Source organism: Neolamprologus multifasciatus, chromosome 20 (genome assembly GCF_963576455.1).
Source record: "Neolamprologus multifasciatus chromosome 20, fNeoMul1.2, whole genome shotgun sequence".
Taxonomy (NCBI): Eukaryota; Metazoa; Chordata; class Actinopteri; order Cichliformes; family Cichlidae; genus Neolamprologus; species Neolamprologus multifasciatus.
Genome location: NC_140458.1, coordinates 10,676,382 through 10,699,502, shown reverse-complemented (window position 1 = coordinate 10,699,502; position 23,121 = coordinate 10,676,382). Strand labels below are relative to the sequence as shown.

General features: G+C 39.8%; 1 protein-coding gene and 1 long non-coding RNA gene across 4 annotated transcripts in view; one reads left to right on the top strand and one right to left on the bottom strand.

The window, feature by feature from the left end:
* The window catches only part of pacsin1a (protein kinase C and casein kinase substrate in neurons 1a), a 41,055-nt gene extending 19,464 nt beyond the window's left edge, over positions 1-21,591 (bottom strand). The window contains exon 1 of one of the 3 annotated variants that reach the window (XM_085146119.1): positions 21,424-21,591. The gene's annotated coding sequence lies outside the window, so the exon portion shown is untranslated. Of the gene's footprint in view, positions 1-3,588; positions 3,797-21,257; positions 21,401-21,423 lie in introns of those variants that run through there. The other 2 variants (XM_085146120.1, XM_085146118.1) reach the window with 2 other exon arrangements.
* LOC146494468 (uncharacterized) lies at positions 4,063-22,134 on the top strand. The gene is made up of 2 exons (XR_014871570.1): positions 4,063-5,211; positions 17,037-22,134. It is a non-coding gene; the product is annotated as an uncharacterized LOC146494468 (long non-coding RNA).
* Positions 22,135-23,121: the final 987 nt, after the last annotated feature.

Below are 23,121 nucleotides of genomic sequence, written 5' to 3'. Positions count from 1 at the left end.
TTTTTTGTTGTTGTTGTTTTATGGATTTAAATACTTACAGAACTACTGAATGTTGTTAAACCTGTGCAGTGGTTCAAGATAGACATGACATTATACTTCATGTTTTCCCAAGCACTACCACCAATAAGTTTGTTCAGTCAGTGCCGCTTGTATTCCTTAAAATAGGGGATAAACTATGTGAAATAAGACACACAAAGCTTTTAATGCATTGACATGCAAAGTGTGTTTGCCAAAATGTAGAAGACGAATGGTAAAAAATGCAAAGACTTGAATCTGTAGCAGCAACTTACCACCCTCATAATAAAGATATTGAAGAAAGAAAAATATTACATTAGCATGATTGTCATTTTGAGTATGAATCAGCTTTATTACAGCTAATGACTTATGACTGCCTTAGAGCAGGGGTGTCGAACTCCAGGCCTCGAGGGCCGGTGTCCTGCAGGTTTTAGATCTCACCCTGTTTCAACACACCTGAATCAAATGATTAGTTAGGCTTCTGGAGAACTTTAGGTCATGTTGAAAAGGTAATTTAGCCATTTAAATCAGCTGCGTTGGATCAAAGACACATCTAAAACCTGCAGGACACCGGCCCTCGAGGCCTGGAGTTCGACACCTGTGCCGTAGAGGAATATGAGACAGGAGTGTAAAGTTCCACCAGCGATTTTCCCATATATGTAGTATGTTATGTGATATTGTACAGCTTGCAGTACTTTCTGTGAAAAGTGTGATCAGCAGGGGAACACCCACAGTAACCCACTTCTCAAAACTGAGGACAGCTTCCATTTCTGTCAGTCCATGTGACGCAGAGAAAATATGTCAGCCACGCTCACCACTTGCCCAACAAATACAAGGACTTTTAGTATTTTACAATAGATGCCAGCCACACCCAGCATGACTGAATGCTGTCCATGACGACGAAAAGACTCCAATTACCTCTCTGTCCTTGTCACAGACAAGGAACTCAATCTCTGACAAGATCCCCTTTCTTTATGCTTGGAAATTGTGAGCACTTTCGTTGACATGTGAGAATACTGATTATATTCTCATGTCCGCACATGAACCATTACCTCATGCCCTTAGCTTAACTGTCATTAGCTTATGGTAAATGGGAGAGTTGGCCTAACTGAGAACAGCTAGGTAAGAGGTAGCTTCACTGTTAGATAACAAATTCCAGACATCAGCAAATTTAATGCTCAACTAAGGTTTGACACTTTTAACTTTTTAAAAATGTGCTAAATTCCAAGTTTAGAATTGACATGTAATCATTTTAATGCTTTTCAGCGAACCATCTTCATGCTATGCATGCATGCATACAGTGCTGTGAAAAAGCATTTGTTCACTTCCTTGTTTGTTAGTTTTTTTTCCATATTTTTCACACTTTTATGTTTTAGATCAGACAAATTTTAATATTAGACAAAGATAATCTGGATGCATAAGAACAATTTCATTGATTAAGGGGGAAAAGGTATACAAACCTACCTGGACCTATGTGTACTTTTTTAGTTCCACATCTAGATCTGATTACTATTAGACTTGTTGAATCAAGAAATCACTTAAATAGAACCTGTCTGACAAAGTTAAGTAGGTTAAAAGGTCTCAAAAAGCAGCACATCAGACCAAGATCTCAAACAGCTGAGTCACTGACATCTATCAGTCTGGAAAGAGTTATAAAGACATTTTTACGTCTTTGTGAATCAAGTGAAGCAGGATGAAAGCCATTATCCACATAGAGAGAAAACTTAAAACAGAGCTGAATCTTCCTAGGATTGGTCAGCCTACCAAAATTACTCCAAAAGAACATTGACGACACATCTAGGAGGTCACAAAAGAACCCAACACAGCATTTCATAAAAAGAGCACCATAACAACAGTCAAACATGGTGGTGGAATTGTGATGGTCTGGGGCTGCTTTGCTACTTCGAGAGCTGACCGACTTATTGTAATTGATGGAATTAACGATTCTGTTTTCTACCTAAAAATCCAGAAGGACAATGTCCAGCTGTCACTTCATGCCGTCAAGCACACTCAGGTTATGCTACAGGACAATGATTCCACCTCTGAATGGCTCAGAGAAATAACAACATGACGGTTTTGAAGGGACCTAGTCAAATTCTAGATTTTAAACCTGATTGAGATACTATAGCACGACCTAAACAGGTCATTCATGCACAAAAACGTTTCAGCATGGCTGAATTACAACATCCTGCAAAGTGAGTCAAAATTCCTCCACACCAACGTGAAAGACTTGCAAGGTATTGCAAATGCTTGATTGCAATTCTTGTTGTCAAGGGTGAGACAGCCAGTTACTTTTTCACACAGGGTAAGTTAGGTTTGGACAGAGTTGATAAATTGAATTATCATTTAAAAACTGCATTTTGTATTTACTCAAGTTACCTCTGTCTGCTACTAACAATTTTTGATGATTTGAATCGTGTGAGGGGGAAATTCCTTTTCCATAGCACTGTATATGAACACAAGAAGAGCAAAAGGGCAGGCCTCACTTTCTAAATCAACATGCAAACGTGCATTTATGTTTAATGAAGTTAAATCCATACACTGTAAACAGTCAACTTTATGATGCAAGACAACCTCATGCGGCTCGAAATTTAAGTAGCCCTAAAGTAGCAGTTCTTAATCCTAGCAACCAAGAAACGCCATTGGTCCAGCACCCTGTCCCACAGCCAAGTCACCCAATAAGCTTTGGCATCAGTGACTACAATACCTAGTGACATCAAAGCCAGTTAAGCTCTGGCACAATACCAGTGTCCCACCTCATAGCCAAACATGGAACACTAATTCAATATTACACAATGTTAATGATTAGAAAGTATTAGAGATAATTCCACAAGCATGTTCGCAAATTCCTTCAGACATCCACGAGCGTCGCTGTAGTCAAAAATGTCTGAGGCATTGTTTTTAGTATTTATGACAGGCAAGAACTTTGAAGTGAGTTTAGTTATTAAACAAAACACATAAAGAAAGTAATAAAATGATATTGGTGAACATTTTATGCCCAAGAACTCAAACGTCATCAGCGTAAACTTAGAAGGTCCAACAGCACAAAGAGGATACATGACAGCAAATTCACAGTTTTGGTCCACTGTGAGAGTGCTCTGTGTCCCAAAAGACAGAGGGGCTTATACTCCAGTTATTGAGGTTAATCCACCTGAGTGGCTGTGAACACACCTCTCATTCCCTTGTGATTTAACTGGGAGGAATGTTACAGAAAAAAACTAAACTGTAGCATCATGGTAAGCTTGGTACAGATGGTGCTAAATGAAGGCTTGTATAATAACTTAACACCCAAAGCATAGCAACACACACAAAAAATATTACAACAATAATAGCTGTTTTGTGCAAATCCATCTGAATGTGTCTTGCAAATTGAAAATCACAAACAACCCACACACTGAAAAAAGCAAAAAAAAAAAATTAAAAAAAATCCGCTGACAAAGCAATCCGTTTTGTAATCTTAATGTTTTTGAAACCTGTTTTGATTGTGGACAAAAAAAGGACATAACTGAGTGCTACAATCCAGTCTTCTGCATATTTGTTAGTAATTACCACGTCTTCTGCATATTCACGTACCATGTTTGACTCCATCACTGCAAAAGAAAAAAGAAAACCAATATCCAAATTTGAAAACACAGCGCAGCTCCTTAAAACAGCAAACTCCTTAAACTGTAGTCCAAATATGTCCTTTACATCAGCTCTTAAAACGATAAAAGATATGTTGCAAATTTTATTTCTGCAGCTTTGACCTCTGTGGCCGAAGTAAACCCAGAGAGGACGATAAGTCTGACCAAACCAGTGTGTCTCAGAGGCTGAGGGATAATCCCGCAGTGTGCCATTTGAATAGCTTTAGAGGGGGAGGGAGTTCTCGAGCAAGAAGAGCAAAGAGGCGGGTAGGACAAGTGAGACAGAAAGACGAGAAGTGTGAAGAGGAATTTATTGTTGATGAAACATATATTGTACACCAACAGGACAGCGCTATTGTGAGACTCCACATTTGTCAGTTTTGTTTTGTTTTTTCCCAAGGAGTTAACTTTTACCAGCATTACAAATGCACTGCTGGTACACCATGGCTCAGCACTCCTGTTTACAGTAACATAACACACGTGAAACCAGCCTGTACCTCATGAGCAGAAACTGCTTCCAAGAGAATTAAAGAAAACTGCTGATCCAAATGTCACAAATGTTCTTAATGCAGTCAGAAGGCCCAGTGTTGACAAGCCTTTTAAAGCACTGAATGGGAACCACAGCAAACATGTAAGCTTGTTACAGTAAGAAGATTTCAGCGAGATGAACTAACTTTACTCCAGCACATTACCAAGCCATCTCTTTCCACTCTGAATATAGACAATGACATTTCAGAAAGGCAAAGTTGGTTACCCGAAATGAATTCAGTAACAGTTTCGCGCTCTACAGTAATAAAAACGACTAATATCTTAAATCGAAGAAACTAATAAAAGCAGCAGCCTGTGTTTTCATATGCAGTTGGTTTTTGTTAAATTATGGTTGTTGACTGTGTTTGATTGAGCTAAGCATGCCATCCCCTTCTACTGACTGAGTAAAAGAGGACGCATGAGAAGAAAGGGAGGCCTTTCACTGAGAGAGAGAGTGACGCGGACTAAGAATGAGGAGAAGAGAAGAGGAGGAGATGGAGCTCCAGATGGAGATAGGGAGGGACGTGTTAGGAGAAATGAGGAGGGACAAAGGCTGGGAGAAAGTACAGCACGGTCAGGACAAGTGAGGGGCTGGTCAAGCAGCTAGGCTGTTCTCGAGCGAAATAGAGAGAGAGCCACGGAGCCAGAACGGCAGCTGACGGTACAAAGATGTGATTCATCTCACGGTGCAGCACAGCATAAGCAGGCTGGTGGATGTTGCCAGGAGACAGAGCTGCCTAGTGCAGACTTCACACACGTCGTAACAGCCGAGGCTGTCGTTATAAGCCAGCCATGTGACCGATGCTTTAGACAAAAGCAAGAAGGCTGGTTTGGTGACGCTCTGTCAGCTGTCCATCCAATAGCCAAGTTGTAGGAAGTCCCTGAGTGTTAGCGCCAGTGTACACAAGAGGGTAACTCGAGGAGACCAGTGGTGCACTAAACTGAAATGGAGAGAAGAGACCTTAAAGAAACAGCACGCAAAACAAGGCAGAGCAATAGTCTGAAAGACAAACAGGAAGGGAGGAAAAACCAGCGAGGATGGAAGGTGAGGAGAGTCTTATTTCGTATTCATCAGCTGAACATAAAATGCTGTGAGCCCTAGCAGCGCTCGCTGAAGCATGGAATAGGAGAGTCAAATGTAAACTGACATGTTGATCCAAATGGGGAGTGTGCAGCAGTATTTGGGGATGAAACACCCTTCATATTCCACTGTTTTGGCTAACGGCTAACATGGCCACTGGAAAAAAAGCAGCTGAAACTGCAAAATATTAATAGAATTTTCCTTCTGATGAAAATGAGGAAAACTATGACAGAGCTACACAAACAGTTTTTTATGAACAAATTCTTGTTCTTATGTACGTAAACATCACTCAGACCTGTGCTACTGCATTGCTGATGTCTTGGAGCTTTGTCTGAAAATGCATATTTTTAGCATAAGTATGTAGACACTGACAAATATGGCTTAGAAGGTACGTTGGAATACGTCAAAAAGTTGGCAATGGCACGCTATACTTCTTTTCATGAATGGTATCCATCCTGGGGCTATATGATAAATGGAAAGAGCACTGAAAAAGATTTAGCTATGTGTCACTGACAGTGCCAATGCTAGATAGCTAAAGTGGCAGATTTTCTCAGGAATAAAGTCAGATGTGATGTGGAATTACTGGTGTTTAATTTTTGCTAAACTAACTTTTTTACTGTAACAGAATTTAGTATTATGTGTGCTCATAGGCTCAACAGTTAGCTAATGTTCACAAAAGGTAACATCTAGAAACAAAAAGGTAACCTAACATCGTCAGTCATGGTTAGCAGCCAGCTCGCTGTGTTTGAATTGAGGAAACATTACCCAGGCAAACCTCATATGGAGGTAAATCTTTAGTAAACCTTGTGTACCGTGTGAAACTATAATAACTTTTGGAAGCTGCTAATCTCTGGAACTGTGGTTGAACAGGTTGTTGTGTTATTTAATGTATATAGTATAAGTGTATTTAGCATGACTTTTTAAGAACACCTTTATGTTTTATTGTAAAGCACTTTGGTTTTACATGTGTTATAGAAAGACAATTACTTATTTATTTACACTGTGGAATTTTAGAGCTAACTTTCTGTCATTTACAAGGATAACGGGCATTATTCATGAGTCGGAGATCTAACTTTATCGCACCCATTCTTCTCATTTCACACAACTAACTAAAACTTCAATCAAATCGAGTGTTTAGTAAGCCTTGTAAATACAATATTTAATTTATTATATTTATATATTGTTTAATTTAGTTCAGTCTGCTACTGTTCTTATTGTCTTTGAGCAACTCTAACCACACAATTAGTAAAGGATTCTGATTCTCATAACCAATAAAATTGAACTGACTAGACCTGAACTACAATTGAATTAACAGCTATCAGCATATTTTTCAAAATAAAATAAAACACAAATATCAACTTTATTATGGTGCAAGATAAACTCTTTAGGACTACTCTTCTAGGAACAACAATTTTTCAGCCCGGAAGAAACATAGTCTTAGCCAGCCAACTTAGCCAGTGTCATATCATAATGTCATTTTACCTTTCCTGTCAGGCACAACAACAACGCATGCCCCCCAATGATTATTTAATACCTAAAAAAGGTGCTACTTCAACAACCTTCACCAAAAGCCAATATTTGGCAAAAAATATGCAAGAAAACTGTTTCTGCTACACTTGGTACCAACAAACTTGCTTCACTACTTCAAGCACAACTGGGCTATTAAGGAGGCAATTCTAGTGATGCACAACCCCAATGGAAACAATGACTCCACCGAGCATTGCTGGAACACTTGCTAAATGCACTACATGTGACATAAAGAAGAAACAGTGGATGAAGTTACATGGTGGTAAAGGAGTGCTTTAAGCCACTGGGTAAAGCACTCAAGTCAAGATAGAATATCCCAGGAAGAAAATATTTTTCAGGTTTTAATATTATTAGATGACAATATTTTTCAGGATCCTGAAGAGTTACAAAGGAAACTAAACAATTCTTTTCTACTTCACATTTCAACTGAAAAACACTACCTAGGTTACTTTTGTACTTACATTTGACTTATACTGAGCCACTGTATATAATGCTTGGTCATTAATATTGCACTATAATGCTGCTGCTGGCACCTTGAGGCAATAGATTCACACTTCGTATGAGGTAGTCTGCCATCAATGACAGTCGCTAATTGGAAAAGAAGGACAGAAATGCCCTTCATGTTGTTTGCACTAATTAATGCTGCTGCCTGTGAGCTGCAGTCAAAGATAAAACATTTCATAGTATTTCATAATATCATCATCGCAAAGGTCCTTGAATTACTCCAATAAAATTTTGAGGTTATCGTGTTCTTATTGTGGCTAAATACCAGCAATGTTTCATTCATAGTTTCATCAGAAAGTGTAAAATCAGAAGGCAAAACATCTCTTGTCTATTGGGGACAAAATAACTACCAGAAAGTAATGAAGGAAGGAATCTGCTTCATCCTAACCTACTGTGATGAGGGCAGACCTGACTCTTATACCCTGAAGCAACAGAATGCTGCTTTCAATCTGTCACCAGCATCAAACTCATCAAATATTCTTCCAATTAATTTGTGTTCGTAACCGCAGAGCAGTTGCTTATCATCAGCTTCAGATTTCTTTATCTGATCCCAGAAGCTACATACTATGAAGTAAAATCTAAGTCCCTGCTGGCCTTTGCTTGTGCAGAGTAGCTGCACGGGTCATCAAACATGCACAGGATGACTCAGCTATCTGATGTGCTCTGTGCTATTGCACAAGAATACAGTTACTGCATAACTTTTGGATGGACTATATGATTTTAAATCAATATCTATTGTGTGCATAATAGTGTGAATCAGCCAGATTTTTTATTGTTCAGCTCCCGGAACAGAAGCTCACACAGTAGTTCCTAAGCGGTGAAATGTGACTAATGCAAAAGAATTATTAAAATTTTACTACAGTGATTTTATATGGAATTTTTCTCTCTCTTCCCCCACCCACAGGGAGGTCAGAGGTTATTGCCATCTACAGGTCACATGGAGCTGTTAGGGACTGAGAGGGGTAGATGCTGACACACCAATGCTGCCTGTTATATGACAGCCAACTGTGTGTCAGTTTCAAACAGTTTAAAACAGGATTCGGGTTCAATTGTTTACATGTAGTTTCAATTTCACCACAGAGGGAAGGTAATGGCCTCTCTCAGTGAGACTAATTAGCAAAGCACAAAAGAAACATAAAAGCTATTAACAATATTTTTAGCAAAGAATAATATCTGTTTCAAAAAGTGAATTAATCGACCACTAACCAAGCACTTAAATACTAAACAATGATTAAACACTGACAGTCAGATGTCCACAGTTGTCGTGGTGATGCAGTGGTTATTCACGGTTCTCCAAGTTGGTTGGATTTTGATCTTGGGTTTGTGCCTGGTGTCTGCATTCGAGTCCTCTCCTCTGTGTTGCGACATCACTGTCTAACAAGTTGATCCTAAAACCACCATAGATGCTCAATTGAGTTGAGGTCCAGTGATTGCTGAGGCCTTAGCAATGATTCATTCATTTTTATCCTCCACAAGCCATTCAGTGAGTGCTAGTGGGGGGCATTGTCCTGATAGAGACTACTCCCATAGAATAGAGAAAAGCTTTATTTATTTTTAGTGACCCTTCCTGGTTAAGCAGACCCAAACCATGACCGCAAACTGCACACAGCCACTGGAGGATCTCCTCACTGTAGGGGTCAAGTATTCATTATTTTCTCTCTAATTCATCATCGTCTGCAGATTGGAAGGGACAAATGAATGAAGGTCTCCCAGAGGTCTCCAGTCTTCAAATGCTTTTTTGGCAGAAGGATTCATTTCACACTCTGCAGCCCATATAGAAATACACACAAATACAAGCACACATTTGCTACAAGCATTGTGATTTATCACAGTGTCCGGAGCACTGCTGCAGTGGTTATGTAACTATCAAGCCTCTTGCCACAAGCCTCCTGGTGACAGTGGTGAATAAGAGGGAAAACGACAAGGGGAGGGCGAAGAGAGATGGACAGGAGAAGCAGAACAGAGTAGAGGAGGGGGAGACAGACATGTTGTCATGGGGTGTGATGAAGAAATGAACTGCAGACATGCAGCAGTGCCTGAATGTTGCATTAGAGAGGATGGAGGCCTCTGGTTCCAGTCCAGTTTCTGCTAATGTCCAGGCAGTTAGAAGAAACAGAGGAAGGCAGTGAATAAATAAGCATGGCAATAATCAATCTGGGAATGTAGCTCTTTAAACCTACCAGCTTTCCGCCTTCTTATCATTTAGTTGCCAGATGCTGCTCTGAATACTGATGGGCTGCCTTTCAAACCAATGTCTGTATGTGTCTATGTGCATTTGTGAGAAGAGGGAGTGGGAGGTGCAGTTATTACAGAGAGGGTGAGTGTGCTGCAGATTATTTTAAATTCGATATTTCAAGTTTGATAAACCATATCTATCTATATATATGTATAGTGAGAGAGAGAGAGAGCAAGAGAGAGAGAGAGGGAGAGAAAGACATACAGATGGGCATACTGTAGATGGATAAACAATGGGGCATAGTGATGGTGCAGAAGCAGAGGAAGACAGAGGAAGATGTATACCAAATGATACCAACATTAAGAAGAAGGAACATGGGGATCCTTGAAAAATACTCAAGGCTGAGAGAGGAGCTAGAGATGGTGTGGAAGACAAAGGCAACGGCAGTTCCCGTGGTAATTGGAGCACTCGATGCAGTGACCCCTACAACTGGGTGAGTGGCTCCATGAGATCCAAGGAACAACATCAGAGTGTGCGTGTGTGTGTGTTCATAGTGTGTTGACGAGGTACAACACAATGCTAAAGGAAGGAGGAGGAAGATCATGGCTAAGCTGGAAACCTGGACCCTCTGTTGATAGCTGGACCAAAAAAAGCAATTTGAATGGCTGAGACACACTCTGAATGGCTGAATGAACTGAAGGTTGGAAAGTCCTAATCCCCATAGAATCTCCAGAAGGGACTGGTCCCATCCAACTACTGGCCAATAACGTGCCCCACAACAACATGGAAGCTTCTGTCAGACATCATACCAGCTAAGATGAACAGGCACATGGCTCAATACATGAACAGGGCCCAGAAAGGAACACCAGAACAGAATCACCAGAAGTGTAAAACCCCAGCTCCTAGTAGATAGGGCTGTCACTCAAGACTGCAAGACTAGATTAACCTTTGCACCGCCTGGACAGCAAGAAGGCATATGACTCAGTGCTATACACATAGATCCTGGAATGCCTAGAACTGTACAGGATCAACAAGATCCCAATAGCTTTTATTAAGAACTCATTTGGCCGCAACATTGGAGGCCAACTTCAAACCAATAGCACAAGTCAATATCAAGTGCAGGATTTACCAAGGAGATGCTCTGTCACCACTGCTTTTCTGCATAGACTTTGCATCCTGCTGGGATAATAAGCTGGCCAAAGAGATAGAAGTAATTTACATCAGTTCAGCTTCAGCTCATGTTCAGTACCCTGAAACTACGTGGAAGGATGGAGGCAGAGGACTAGTGAGTTTCAGAACCGTTACCCAGGATGAAACAACAAAGATCTACATGTACATCAGGGAGAAGGCCACAACTGATCATGTGCCCAGTTAATACCTCAGACAGCAGAAACCTGAGAAGGGAGAGGAGCAAAAAGAGGAACCATCATGGAAGGACAGGCATGCCTGCATGGCATGTACCACGGGTAGAAAGAATTAGTGGCTGGTATTGAGAAATCCCACACAGCTGGATTGAAAGAAAGCGCAAAGGCACTAACCATGCCAGCGCAGGAACAAACTCTAAATGACCTTTAAATTTGGTAAAATTTTCACATATGTTTATTTGAAAGGTACTTCGGTCTTATTTTGAAATCCATGCTTTTATTTTGAAACAGAAAACTGGCGCAAAACCGTTAAAGGGCTTGTTAGTAATGTTTGTTTTAGGATATGGTAAGTAGTGTGCCTTAAAGTGAAAAATATGTACGTTTCCTGTGCCAATTAGTACCTGGCTGACAGTGGCACAAGGTTTGTTAATGTTTCCTTTAATGGAATAAGTTATGTGCAATCAAAATGTCCTTTAATAGAGTTTATGTGTAGTTGTAAGCTAGTGAGGTGATATAGTGAATTGAGTGATGTAAATTTGATGTGTATGCTGTATATGAGCAGGAGAAATTTGTTTCCTTGATATTTTGATGTTATGGTAGTAATATTGTTGCTTTTGTTTTGCTCCTAGCTCTTACGGTGTCTTCACTGAATGTTTCAATGAAAACTTTTCCAATAAAACCTCTGTGAAGCATCAGTATAAGAGACCATCATTCAGCCAGGGATGCTACACTGGGGGCTACCACACCAGGGAACACCCCAAGTACAGACTGTGCAAATATGCCCCTGAGACAATCCAGCACATAACAGCAGGGTGTAATATACTAGCAGGCAGGGCATACATGGGACCCCAGAACCCAGTGGCTGGAATAATATGCAGGACGATGCATACTACACCAAGCTACATGTACACATAACATAGCTATACCAAGTGATAGCAAGATCAGTAAGAAGGAACATGGGAAGCTTGAGAAAAACCAAGGGCTCACAGAGGAGCTAGAGAAGGTATGGAGGGTGAAAACAACAGTTTCTGGCCCCCAAAGTGCACAGATGTGTTTCACTACGGGTAACTGAGTAAAAGAATTTGCTTCTCGAAAGAGTTTGAATTTAATTTAAGGTTTTAAAATGCATCTGTAGTCAGAGACAGTGCAACTGAAACGACCTTTCCTATGATCATATCAGCAGGAAACTGACAGAAGAAAATAAGCAACACTAGTTTATCCAGAGATGTGTCACTGTCCACTATGTAATCACTTTACATTCCTATTTATACCCACTCACAAATCTCCCCATGTGTCCAGTTAAAGAGCTGGGGACTGAAGATCTGATACACAAACCAGACCTGAGTTGCAAAATTTTAGACCACGACTTGTTGGATCAGAGCTCATTTCCTGTTTGACTACTTAAAAATATGATTTGTCAACTGAAACGAAAATGTAATTAATCTAACTAATTGATCAGATATCACAATTTTAGACCATGGCAAACAGCAGCTTTGGTTTTAAATATGATTGCTTTTTCATACTGCTTAAAGTTGGCACATAGCACTGTCTTCCGTTAATGTTTATTAAAAGTATTGACAACCAGCATTGCCAGTTTGGCTCACAAAGTGCTTCATGTTTATGTCTGATTATGAGCCAAGGCAAAACTGGTGGTTGCTAAATGTGGAAGAAAGAAAAATATGAATCCTGGTGGTGGCTGCCACCAGCAGGAAACAGTGATCAAGTGTAAATTTAAATCTGAAATTAGGAGAGGTTTACAGGCATTGCTAAAGGGTGTGGCTGAGATCAGACAATACAATGAATAAAGAAGATTAGGGCTTTAATGCTAGTGGTTTACACATTCACCTAACAAGCAAAAGATCCCACCTTGATATCAGGAGGAGACACAAATCCCTTTGGGGGTTGTGTCAGGAAGGGCATCTGGTGTAAAAATCTGCCAAATCAAACATGTGGAGGTACTTGCTGTGGTGACCCCTTGTGAATAAGGAAGCAGCAGGTGAGTAACATAAATCCATTTTGCCCATACAGACAGAATAATGACTGGATACAGACTGGATAGAGTTTTATAAAAGTCTTCTATGGTGTAGGTCACTTCCTGATTATGAAATACTGAACAAAATAGGGACATTTTAATTTAATGCAGTTAATTAAATAGAAATGATCCAAGAAGAATTGACACAAAGCACAAATGTAGCTTGACGGTAGTAACACTGAAAAAGAGAGTGTGGTTTAAATGGGAAAAAGTAGAAAAGCTAACAGGTATAGTGCAAGAATGAGAAAAAAAATGTGTCAATGATCTTCTATGTGTGCTGCATATTCCAGGATACTTTGTTTACTAATAAAAAACAATCTATATAGGTTCTTCTGACCCAGCTTTTGTCCAAACTGCTCAACATCCCTGGAGAAGCCTTTCTGAGCTGGGCCATCATGTTCCGATGAGCCTTCTTGCATATACAAACACCAGACTGTGCTCGTCAAACAGATGCTTAACCTCCCCGGCGCAGTGAAATTCTGTCCCAATGCCCACAGAACAAAGAGCTCAAACAAGGAAAATCAATAGCTCCTCCTGGGTAATCATTCTTTCCTGTGAGACGGGGAAATCTACTCCTAGTGAGATAATAAAAATAAAATCTGAGATAATCTCTTCTAAGAAAAGAACACGAGGATATGTTGAGTCAAAACATTAATGCTACCATAGAGAGTACAAGTCAGTCAGTTTGATTGTTGGAGTAGCTAGGAAACGGAAATCCAACCCTTTAATTGCATTGTAATCCTACATCTAATCATGCAGTACACGACACAAAGTGCACCACTTAAGGAATAATACAATTTAAAAGTCTCCAATAAGCAACAAAGATGACCTGACCTTCAGTTTGCCCATAAAAAGGCTGCGACAGTCTCATCAAATATTAACACCAGTGTCAAAGAGCTATTAATTAACTCAAGTGGTGCATTTAGCATTATACATTAAAAAAAACTGTTCAAATCGGTGGGTCTGTGCTTGGCATCGTCCCTTTGACATCCATCCGCATCTTCAGATTAAACTTAGCTTCCAGCACACAGGACAACTGGCACAAACACAAACAACTCACCTTCTCCACCAATGGGAGGTCAGATTTCCATAAACGGTCCCCTGCAGGCAAAAAAAAAGCACTAGTAGCTCAGATCTTTTTTTTTTTTTTTTTAACAGGAAGTTGGTTAAAGTGCTGCTACTTCACCTAATTGGAATATAAATGAAAATCAACCCAGGGTGTGTCAAAACAGAAGTCACCTTTATGGCAGAAGGTTATTACGAAATTATCTGGGTTTCAGTTTAAACTATCACAGTTATGGAGAGATTATAAAACTCTGCATAGAGCAATGGGGTATATTTAATAATACCAGTTTCTTTTGTATACTTTATCCACTAATGCACCACCTGCTGAATATAATTAATGCTGGGATGATTAGAATCTAGTCAAATATAGTAAACTGTGGTGAAAATGGTGTGGGAAAAATGACAAATTTTGGTGTGAAATCTGCAATATGGTTTGGATCGGTTGATGCAAATGATAATTTATATGTTCAGCATTTGCTTTTTTTACAGATTGAAGTCTTTCTGCTGTCACTGACACGTGTGACTGCCTCAGGCCCACACAGAACACACAATTCACAAATTATTCCTTTGGCATTTGCCGGTATTTTTATTTCCAGGTATAAATATAAAAAAAAGCAAATTACTACCCAGTGTGAAACTCTATAATTAAAAACAGAAGTGAAGCTTCAGCTAATGCAGGCACAGTCAATATTTCCACAGAGAGGAAATTAATTGACAACATTTGACCATTTATCAATCAAAATATTGAAAGTCCACCGGTTCTAACTAGAAATGTGATAATTTGGTGCTTTGATTGGTGTATTAATCATTTAATAAATTCTGGTGTAAGGAAATATCACAGAGTTTGAGGGTGTGACTTTAGCCTTTAGAAATGTCAGAACACCATAGCTGACAGATCTAATTATTTAGTAATTAAAATAACAGTAAGCTTGGCTTCAGCATCATGCTATCGTGCTTATATCGTACAGCCACCTTGTCTTTAATACCAAAATATTCAATGCTCAATTTCAGTGACGCTATAAGTAGTTCAATTCAGCTTTACTTTTCTTCAAAAATGTGATTGCTTTTGGAAATCATCTGTGCTTCACAGTGTGCTTGAATCTTTCTCTGTGTGTAACCCTCACTGTGTGTGCTCATCCTATGACCATGATAAGCAGTTTAGGTAATGGACTGGTCGACTGAATTCAGGCAGAGAAGTGATGAAGCAACCCACACATCAAATGAAACAGCCTGAGAAATGCCAGCTCTATTCGATGCCTAACAGCAAGCAGTATGCTTGTTATGCTTCAAATTCTTATAAAAAATGCTGATTCATGGTCACTTCACTGTGACCACTGGTGCTTTTCAACTGAGTATTTATATTTCTCAAGTTCCAAAGTCTTCTAATTGAAAAATTCCAACAAGCTTTGTTGATCACTTAACAGCCTGTAGCAGTTACTGAAATGGCAACAACAATAAATAATCATTGAAACAATTTTTAAGCTTTTTAAGTTGTCAGATACTCTCTTCTTGCAGTGTTGTTCTTTTTCTGAGCCATGTAAGACAGTTAATTAATAGGGGTGCAACGATACTCGTATCGATATTGAACCGTTCGATACAGTGCTTTCGGTTCGGTACGCATATGTATCGAACAATACAAAATTTTTAATTTATTTGATCAACTTTTCTTCTGACGATGCTGTCTGTGTTGAGCGCTCAGTGGATCTGCGTTCGACTACACTGAGCGCGGATCCACTGAACGCTGTGCAAGCTAGCAAGACAGAAGCTAAGCGCGTTCCAACAAGGCAAATTGAACCTCCCCCACCCTAATTCAGATCTGGCCTTTGGAACTATTTTGGTCTTCATGTGAAGTATGACCCTGAAGGTAAGCGCATCATGGACAAAAGTAAAACAGTATGTTGGATGTGCCACGCAATGCTCAATTACATGAGTGGGAACTACTGCGTTAGCGCAGTTTGCTCGTTAACGTGTTGACGCCGTCCAGCCCCACGCACGGGGCAATCCGCGGTAGCTTGTTAATGGAGATTTGCCGTGTTGTGGCGTTAACGTCATTTCAGATTAACGCTGACAGCACTAGTGGGAACACAACCAATATGACTGCACATTTATGCTGACATCATCCTAGTGCAAAGACAAGTGGAAGCAGACAAAACCAACAAGCACGCATGCTACAAACTTTACTCGAGTCATTAGACAGCCGTTAGCACATGATTCACCTTATGGGGACCTGATATGTATAATATGCTGCTGAGAGTATAGCCCAGAAGAAACGTATAGTATAGGGTTTTTTTTGGAAAGAGCCATTTCTCTGTAATAAACTCTCTTTTCCAAAGATGAGTGATTTCTCTATCAGATAGATTTATTATTTTATCCCTTTGTTGTTTCAGCAACATTAAATTTAAAAACTGTACGTTTGAGTTAAAATATATATTTATAATTTTAATAAATGACAAATTAAAAAAGCATGAACATTTTTATGTATCGAAAAAATATCGAACCGTGACACCAAAGTATCGAACTGAACCGAACCGTGAATTTTGTGTATCGTTGCACCCCTATTAATAAAATATGCTGGAGTTGTAGACTGTTGGAAAGGCAAAACATATTCAAAGATGTTGAAATGGTGATTTTTCACTATTTTTGGATCAAGAGTAATGAGTTTTTTATCCAAGATTGAAGCAGATGGGCTACAGCAGCAGAGGACACCACTGGGTGCCACTCCTGTCAGCTCAGAAGATGAAACTGTGTCTAGGCTTTGCAAAGAATCGCCCAAATTGGACAACGGAAGATTGGGAAAATGCTGCTTGGCCTAACGAGCCTAGATTTCTGCATTGATATTGAGGTGGTAAGGTCAGAATTTGGCAGAAACAACATGAATGCATGGATCAATCCTACCTTGCATCATCTGTTCAGGTTACTGGTGGTGGTGTGATGGTATAGGTTTTATTGGCACACTTTATGCCCTATTGGGAATGTTCCTCCCTTTATGACCACAGTGTACCTGTCTTCAGATGGCAGCTTCCAGCAGGGCAACACACCATGCTACAAAAGTCAGACTATCTCAAACTAGTTTCTTAAACATGTTAACAGTGAGTTAACTCTACGCAATTGGTCTCCACAGTCACCAGATCTCAATGGGATGTGGTGGACGCTCATCACGGATTTGCAGCTGACAAATCTACAGCAACCGTGTGATGCTATCATGTCAACATGGACCAAAGTCTCTGAGGAATCTTTCCAGTACTTTGTTGAATATTTGCCTTAAAGAGTTAGAGAAGTTCTCAAGGCCACAGGAGGCCCAAGCCAGTACAAGAAAGGTGTACCTAACCAAGTGGCTAGTGAGTGCAAAACAGGCAACTGCTCTCGGAAAACATAGTATCAAGTTAAGATGACCAACAGAAAAACATGTGGCTCTCCTATTCTCTCTCTCTCTGTGATTATGTTTATGAGGAAGACACCCACTAGTGTTCAGCCCTCTCACCCGACCTTCTGCATCCATGTACTTATTAATCAAAACAACAACAGACCCACTGATCTAGAAACCATTCATACCAGATTCGTGCGCTGGAGGTGTACACCAGGACTCCATTTTGAAATGCCCAAAAGATCACGACACAAACTGGGGCTTCTGCTCTGCCTCAGGGTGAGCCACGGCTTCAAGATGATGACTCAGAGGAGGCAAACGCCGACATGTTGTGATGACCCTGCATGAACGACTCCGGGTAACATCGATGTAATTCATTAGGGTCCACCACAGGATAAACAAGAATAATGTTACCTAGTGATATGTGCGTAGTGTTTCTCATCCTGTTCACATGTACATGTGTGATAAAATTGTTTCCTCCTAATTTTTCTTTAAATAAAATCAACTCCACTATGATGGCATCTCGCTTTTCTTAATATCTCTGGATTTGAGCAAAAATCATAGCCATGGAAAGCTAGCTAAGATAGCTTCAGAAAAACAAAATGAGAATCCTTGTGTGGTGTGAAAAGCACCGCAGATGTTTTTGATAATCTCTAATGTCATAAATCTTGTGCCAAGGACAGGAGTCTTCCCGGTGTGTGTCCTCCCCTGCACGGAGAGAAATGAGACACTCCGGCTGCCCTTCAGACTCTCTGTTCTTACATTGGCTCTTTTTTCACACCTTGTCAGACAGCACTATCTCTTCTTTTCACAGAGGAACAACAGCCCTTAACCCTTTCATCAGCAAACACATTAGAGAAGGCCCCACTATTTCACACGTTGTCCTGTTTCCCACACCTACGTTGTTCCAGAAACACCGGAGACTAACAACAACAAAAAGGTCACCAACAACACCTCTTTGTGAGACGTTTAAACAGACAGAAACAGATCCGACAGAACAGCGTTTCAGACTATTTGAATGCATCAGTGTTCGGCACCCATTCCTGCATTAGCCTACAAATTGTCATGATTTTGTAATAAAAGATCAAAAACAAACTGACTGAAATAAAAGCTCATCTGAAAACAAATTGTTGTGTTCTAAGTAAAACGAATTCCCTTTAATTGCCATGGAATGCATTCAGCAGTACTCTGTATTGATCCTCCCCTTCCATTTAGCAAAGCAAACCTCCATTGGGAGCAGTAGAGCCCATATGTCAGATATTTCACATTAAACAGAGGAACAAACAATCAAATGACAATAGCTTTAACTGCAATGCAACTCATAAATCCCACGCTCGTGTTAATCCTTTCCCAGTAATTGCAGACAAGGCCAAAAGTTGGATTAAAAACAATCTAAAAAAAAAACTTCCTAAAACTGTTAGTTAAGCTTGCATGGGCATTCCTGATAAAATGTTCACATAACAACTATTCTATTAATGGTTAAAGAAAACCACAGATCAAGCCACTGATTACATGATTGCAAATCATAGTTAAACTCAAACACATAGTTCCTGAGCAGGAGGATGTTTGCCACAATCAAAAACAAAACAAGCCAAGCATGTAAACAGAAGGTGGACAGTAATGCAGACACACTGTAAACACTATGGGAAGTGAGCGTGGGCAAACATTTCTAGAAATTCAACATGCAGCTCATTGACATGGAATAATCTGTGAATTAACAGCTCACATATATAGAAATAAAGCAGCTTGATTTAAAGAGTGGAACTACTCTGCTTGTAAGCTTGTCTATTTATTTATTTTTATCATAGCTCGCAATGTGTCATCATATTTTCATCATCATATCATTTTGTCAATATTTAACTCTCAGAACTAAAATGTACAGTGTTGAATATACACAGCAAACAACAACAGAATGAGCCTGTTCAAACAAGATTGTCTGCCACACATAAATATGAGTATTTCAAAAATTCCTATTGGAGAGAACATCATCACACACATCACAAATTGTGGATATCATTCTAACGCAGACTTTTCCTTCTAGTTAAGTTGATTTGCATTTGGTGCATGTCGTCATACCTGGGCAATATCTCGCTAAAAGTTGAATGAAAATGTTTTTTCTCCTCTCATATTCAAGCATTAATATGTGTGAAACCATCCAAATGATTTGGACTGTTTTAAGAGAATATGTTGTGCCTGACATGCTATAGATAAATTATAAGTTTCTTACCAGCAAACATATGGATTTTACAGGCCCTTAAATGGATTTAAAGCATCCATCATTCTTTGTTAACTGAGTTTTATAGATAGATAGATAGATAGATAGATAGATAGATAGATAGATAGATAGATAGATAGATAGATAGATAGATAGATAGTGAGAGTCTACTTAGCTTTTGTGTTATGCGTTATGTGTTATAGCTTTATAAATAAATAAATAATATCTCTATATATCTATATGCATATAGATAGATAGATAGATAGATAGATAGATAGATAGATAGATAGATAGATAGATAGATAGATAGATAGATAGATAGATAGATAGATACTTTGCTGAAGTACACAAGAGTTCCAAGCAATACACTTTCAACTTGTCTTGACAGTGAAAGCTTAAGAGTCTGCTAATAAATAGCAGGTACTCTTTAACTCTCCTTTCTGCAGTGCAATTGGATTAACCCCCCTGAGAGTATCATCATCTCGTCTCTGCAGCCTAGTGTCGAGCTCTCTTGGGGGCACCTTGGATGCTGACAGAAATGCACTCCAGCAAACAATAAATTCAGCACCAGGGACAGCTCCAAAACAGGCGAGGGGACACAAGTGACCTGTCTGTCATCTGCTACTCCACCGTAAGAATTTAACTCTAGAGGATTTCATTTAAATAAACACCCTCACCACCACCACAAACAACAACAACAAAACACAAGTTAGCCTTTTAATCAATCATGCAGTCTCACAGAAAAGCTAGCTGTATGGTTTTAGGCAAGAATGGATGTTTTGGTTGAAGAGAGGGGGGACAGGAGCTACACGATTTGGGAATGTGATGCCCCAGCTTCCATTAACCAGTCCCTGCAACATATCATCCTCCTCCTCCTCATCATCATCATCAGCACATCTCAGCACAAGATAACATGCCTTTTGCTAAACGCATAACCATGAGACGCTTTAGTCAGCTGTAAGCCTGGATGCATTTCAGCGGGAGCAGATTTGATGAATGATTAAAAGACCACATGCACCTAATCCCATGTAGAAAACAGGATGCTCCTCCTCTGTGGTGCTGTTGGTTTGTGAGAGAAAAACAATGACGCTAGAGATGGCTCCTCGCTTTGCTGTGACAACCAATTACATAACGCCAGAGCGGAGTGTTCTCATGAGCATTTGCGTCCATTTCGCCAAGAAACCATAAAATACAGAACGAGGCGATTTTTGATTACTATGCAACTTATAAGCACACATCAAAGCCCCCTTCATATAGATAGAACACTTAATTATACGACTTCTTTGATCGACGCAGTTTAGATTCCTGGTCTTGTTTACCAATTTGGCGCACGGAAAATAAACATAAAATGGCAATCCTGTCTTAGTCTTGGCTACTGTCTTCATCAGCAATAGTGTACTTAGCACGGAAACCGTATTAATGTCTTGTAGAATATTTAAGCAAACCGTATTGCATTGCTGATACAATTGGCACGCTGGGGTCAATTTTGCTCAGCCCGCCAGTGGGGCAATAGAAAGAGCTGCAGAGTGGAAAAAAACAGCCTGCACCATCCTCTAATTTGAAGGGAATGGTGCACATTAGCTTGACGGTGCAAAACCATAATATACGACTCTATGATACAGTTTCGCTTGTGGGTAACGCGTGCAATAGTAATTCTAGGTGATGCAAGATGGTCATCTTCACCCTTGGTGTTCCCAAACAACGGCGCATCGTGTAACATGACGCATGCATAACTAAAAAAATTGTTACTGAATCTGTAATACTTGGCAAGTGTCGCAGCAGAAGGGGGATCAGAGTTAATCCAGATAACAGGAGAGGATGCGAGACTCCTTTATCTCTGCGTCGCCCTTCGCGAAAAGGATGCTCAGCTTCTCTTTCGAGTGCAGCAATGTGGCATCAACAGAGAGCAAAACACACCAACTGACTTACCAGAGATGCTGCTCCTGCTGCTGCCGCTGAGGTGCACTACTGCCCGATAGCCTCTACTGCAAGTTATTCAGTATTTCCCCTTGCAGTGACAGAAGGTGACCCTGCGTTCTCTGCAAGGCGCTGCATCCACGAGATCACGATGCACGCAGCAAGGGGGAGCTCCACAGCACAGGCATGCGTCGAGGGGGATGGCCCAGCTTTTCCTTTCAATGTAGGACAGGAATAGACAGAAGGGAAACGAATGAGAAAAATGTAAGATGGAAAAGACGGCTTTTAAATTCCATCTCCCAATACTGGCCACGTGGGCTTAGCAGAATTTACACTAGATATACACCCTCGAATCATTTTTATTGATATATTTTTATTATTTCATTTTTAAAATCAGAATTAAACCATTACCTATGTAATTATTAGCCAGTAGTAAGTTATTCTAATACGCATAATATCACATTTATAAATTATAAGCTTTTAAGAAATGAGGAGACCCCCCCAAATGTAACTTCCATTTTCCAACCAATAGGGAAAGCACGTGGTGTGACATGGCGTCACCGCCTTCCAATTAAACCACGCCCACGTTGCACTACGCTGCAAGGGAGGGGGATGGAGTGTTTTTGTGCTTTGGCTTCCTGACAAGCCCACTGACTCATCCACTGTTTCAAGTACACAAGAAAAATCTATTCACCTGCTGATTTATATGAGTGCACACACACACACACACACACACACAAAATTCCCAAAACAAAACACTGTTTTCTTAATGACGTCATATAATAACAAAATGACCAAAGTCATAGTAAATATAGTAATGAAAACCAGTGACTGATCCACAGACAGGTAATATTGGAAACGTTTTTTAGAGAATGTGGTGAAGTCTACTAGGAAAATACTTAAGCTGGTTCGTCATTAGTGACAATCACAAATAAAAATTACAAACAAAAAGTTTCAATCAATCATTACCTGAAGAACTTCCTTGTTTTTGTTTTGTTAATTATTTGAGTTCCTGTATATATAACCATTACTCTCTCACAATCCATTACATCCTCACAGTGCAGACTCTTTCCATTACAACTGCACTCTGAGTTAATGGATTCCATGAGACACAGCACCAGCTGCCTTCAGCCTCTTATGGACAAGAGTGTAACAGATGAAACTGTAACTGACCAGTTTCTTACAGAAACAAATGGAAACACAACAATTAGATATCAGCAAAAATCTCTGTTGAATCAAGGATCTATTTGTTAACTTTTTTTTCTTTGCTTGTTTGTCGTACTATTCTTTTCAAGGCTGGGTGTAACAAAATGCCCTCAAGATACCCAAAACCAAACAGGGTGAAGAGACAATCCCTTTGCTTCATGGTGACGATGTGGCCGGAGAAGCAAACACCTTCATGCAGATTAATCGGATGCTGTTTTTCTGACTCTAATGAGCAATGATTTCATACTGAGGATGTAATTAAATTGCAGTTAGTACAGACTGTCTATTTCATCACTCCACTCGCATGCTGCTGCCCTAGTTTTAATGATCAGATTCTGAACAGTGAAATAAAAAGGCTCAAAAGCTGCAATGTTTGATGCCAAACCTTAAATCGTAGCCTACACAACACATTAACAGTGCACCCTCCATTCGCCATTTTCTTAAATCATATTTACTTACTGACATCTAGTGGTAATTTACTGACAGTGCAAAATTTGTAACTGA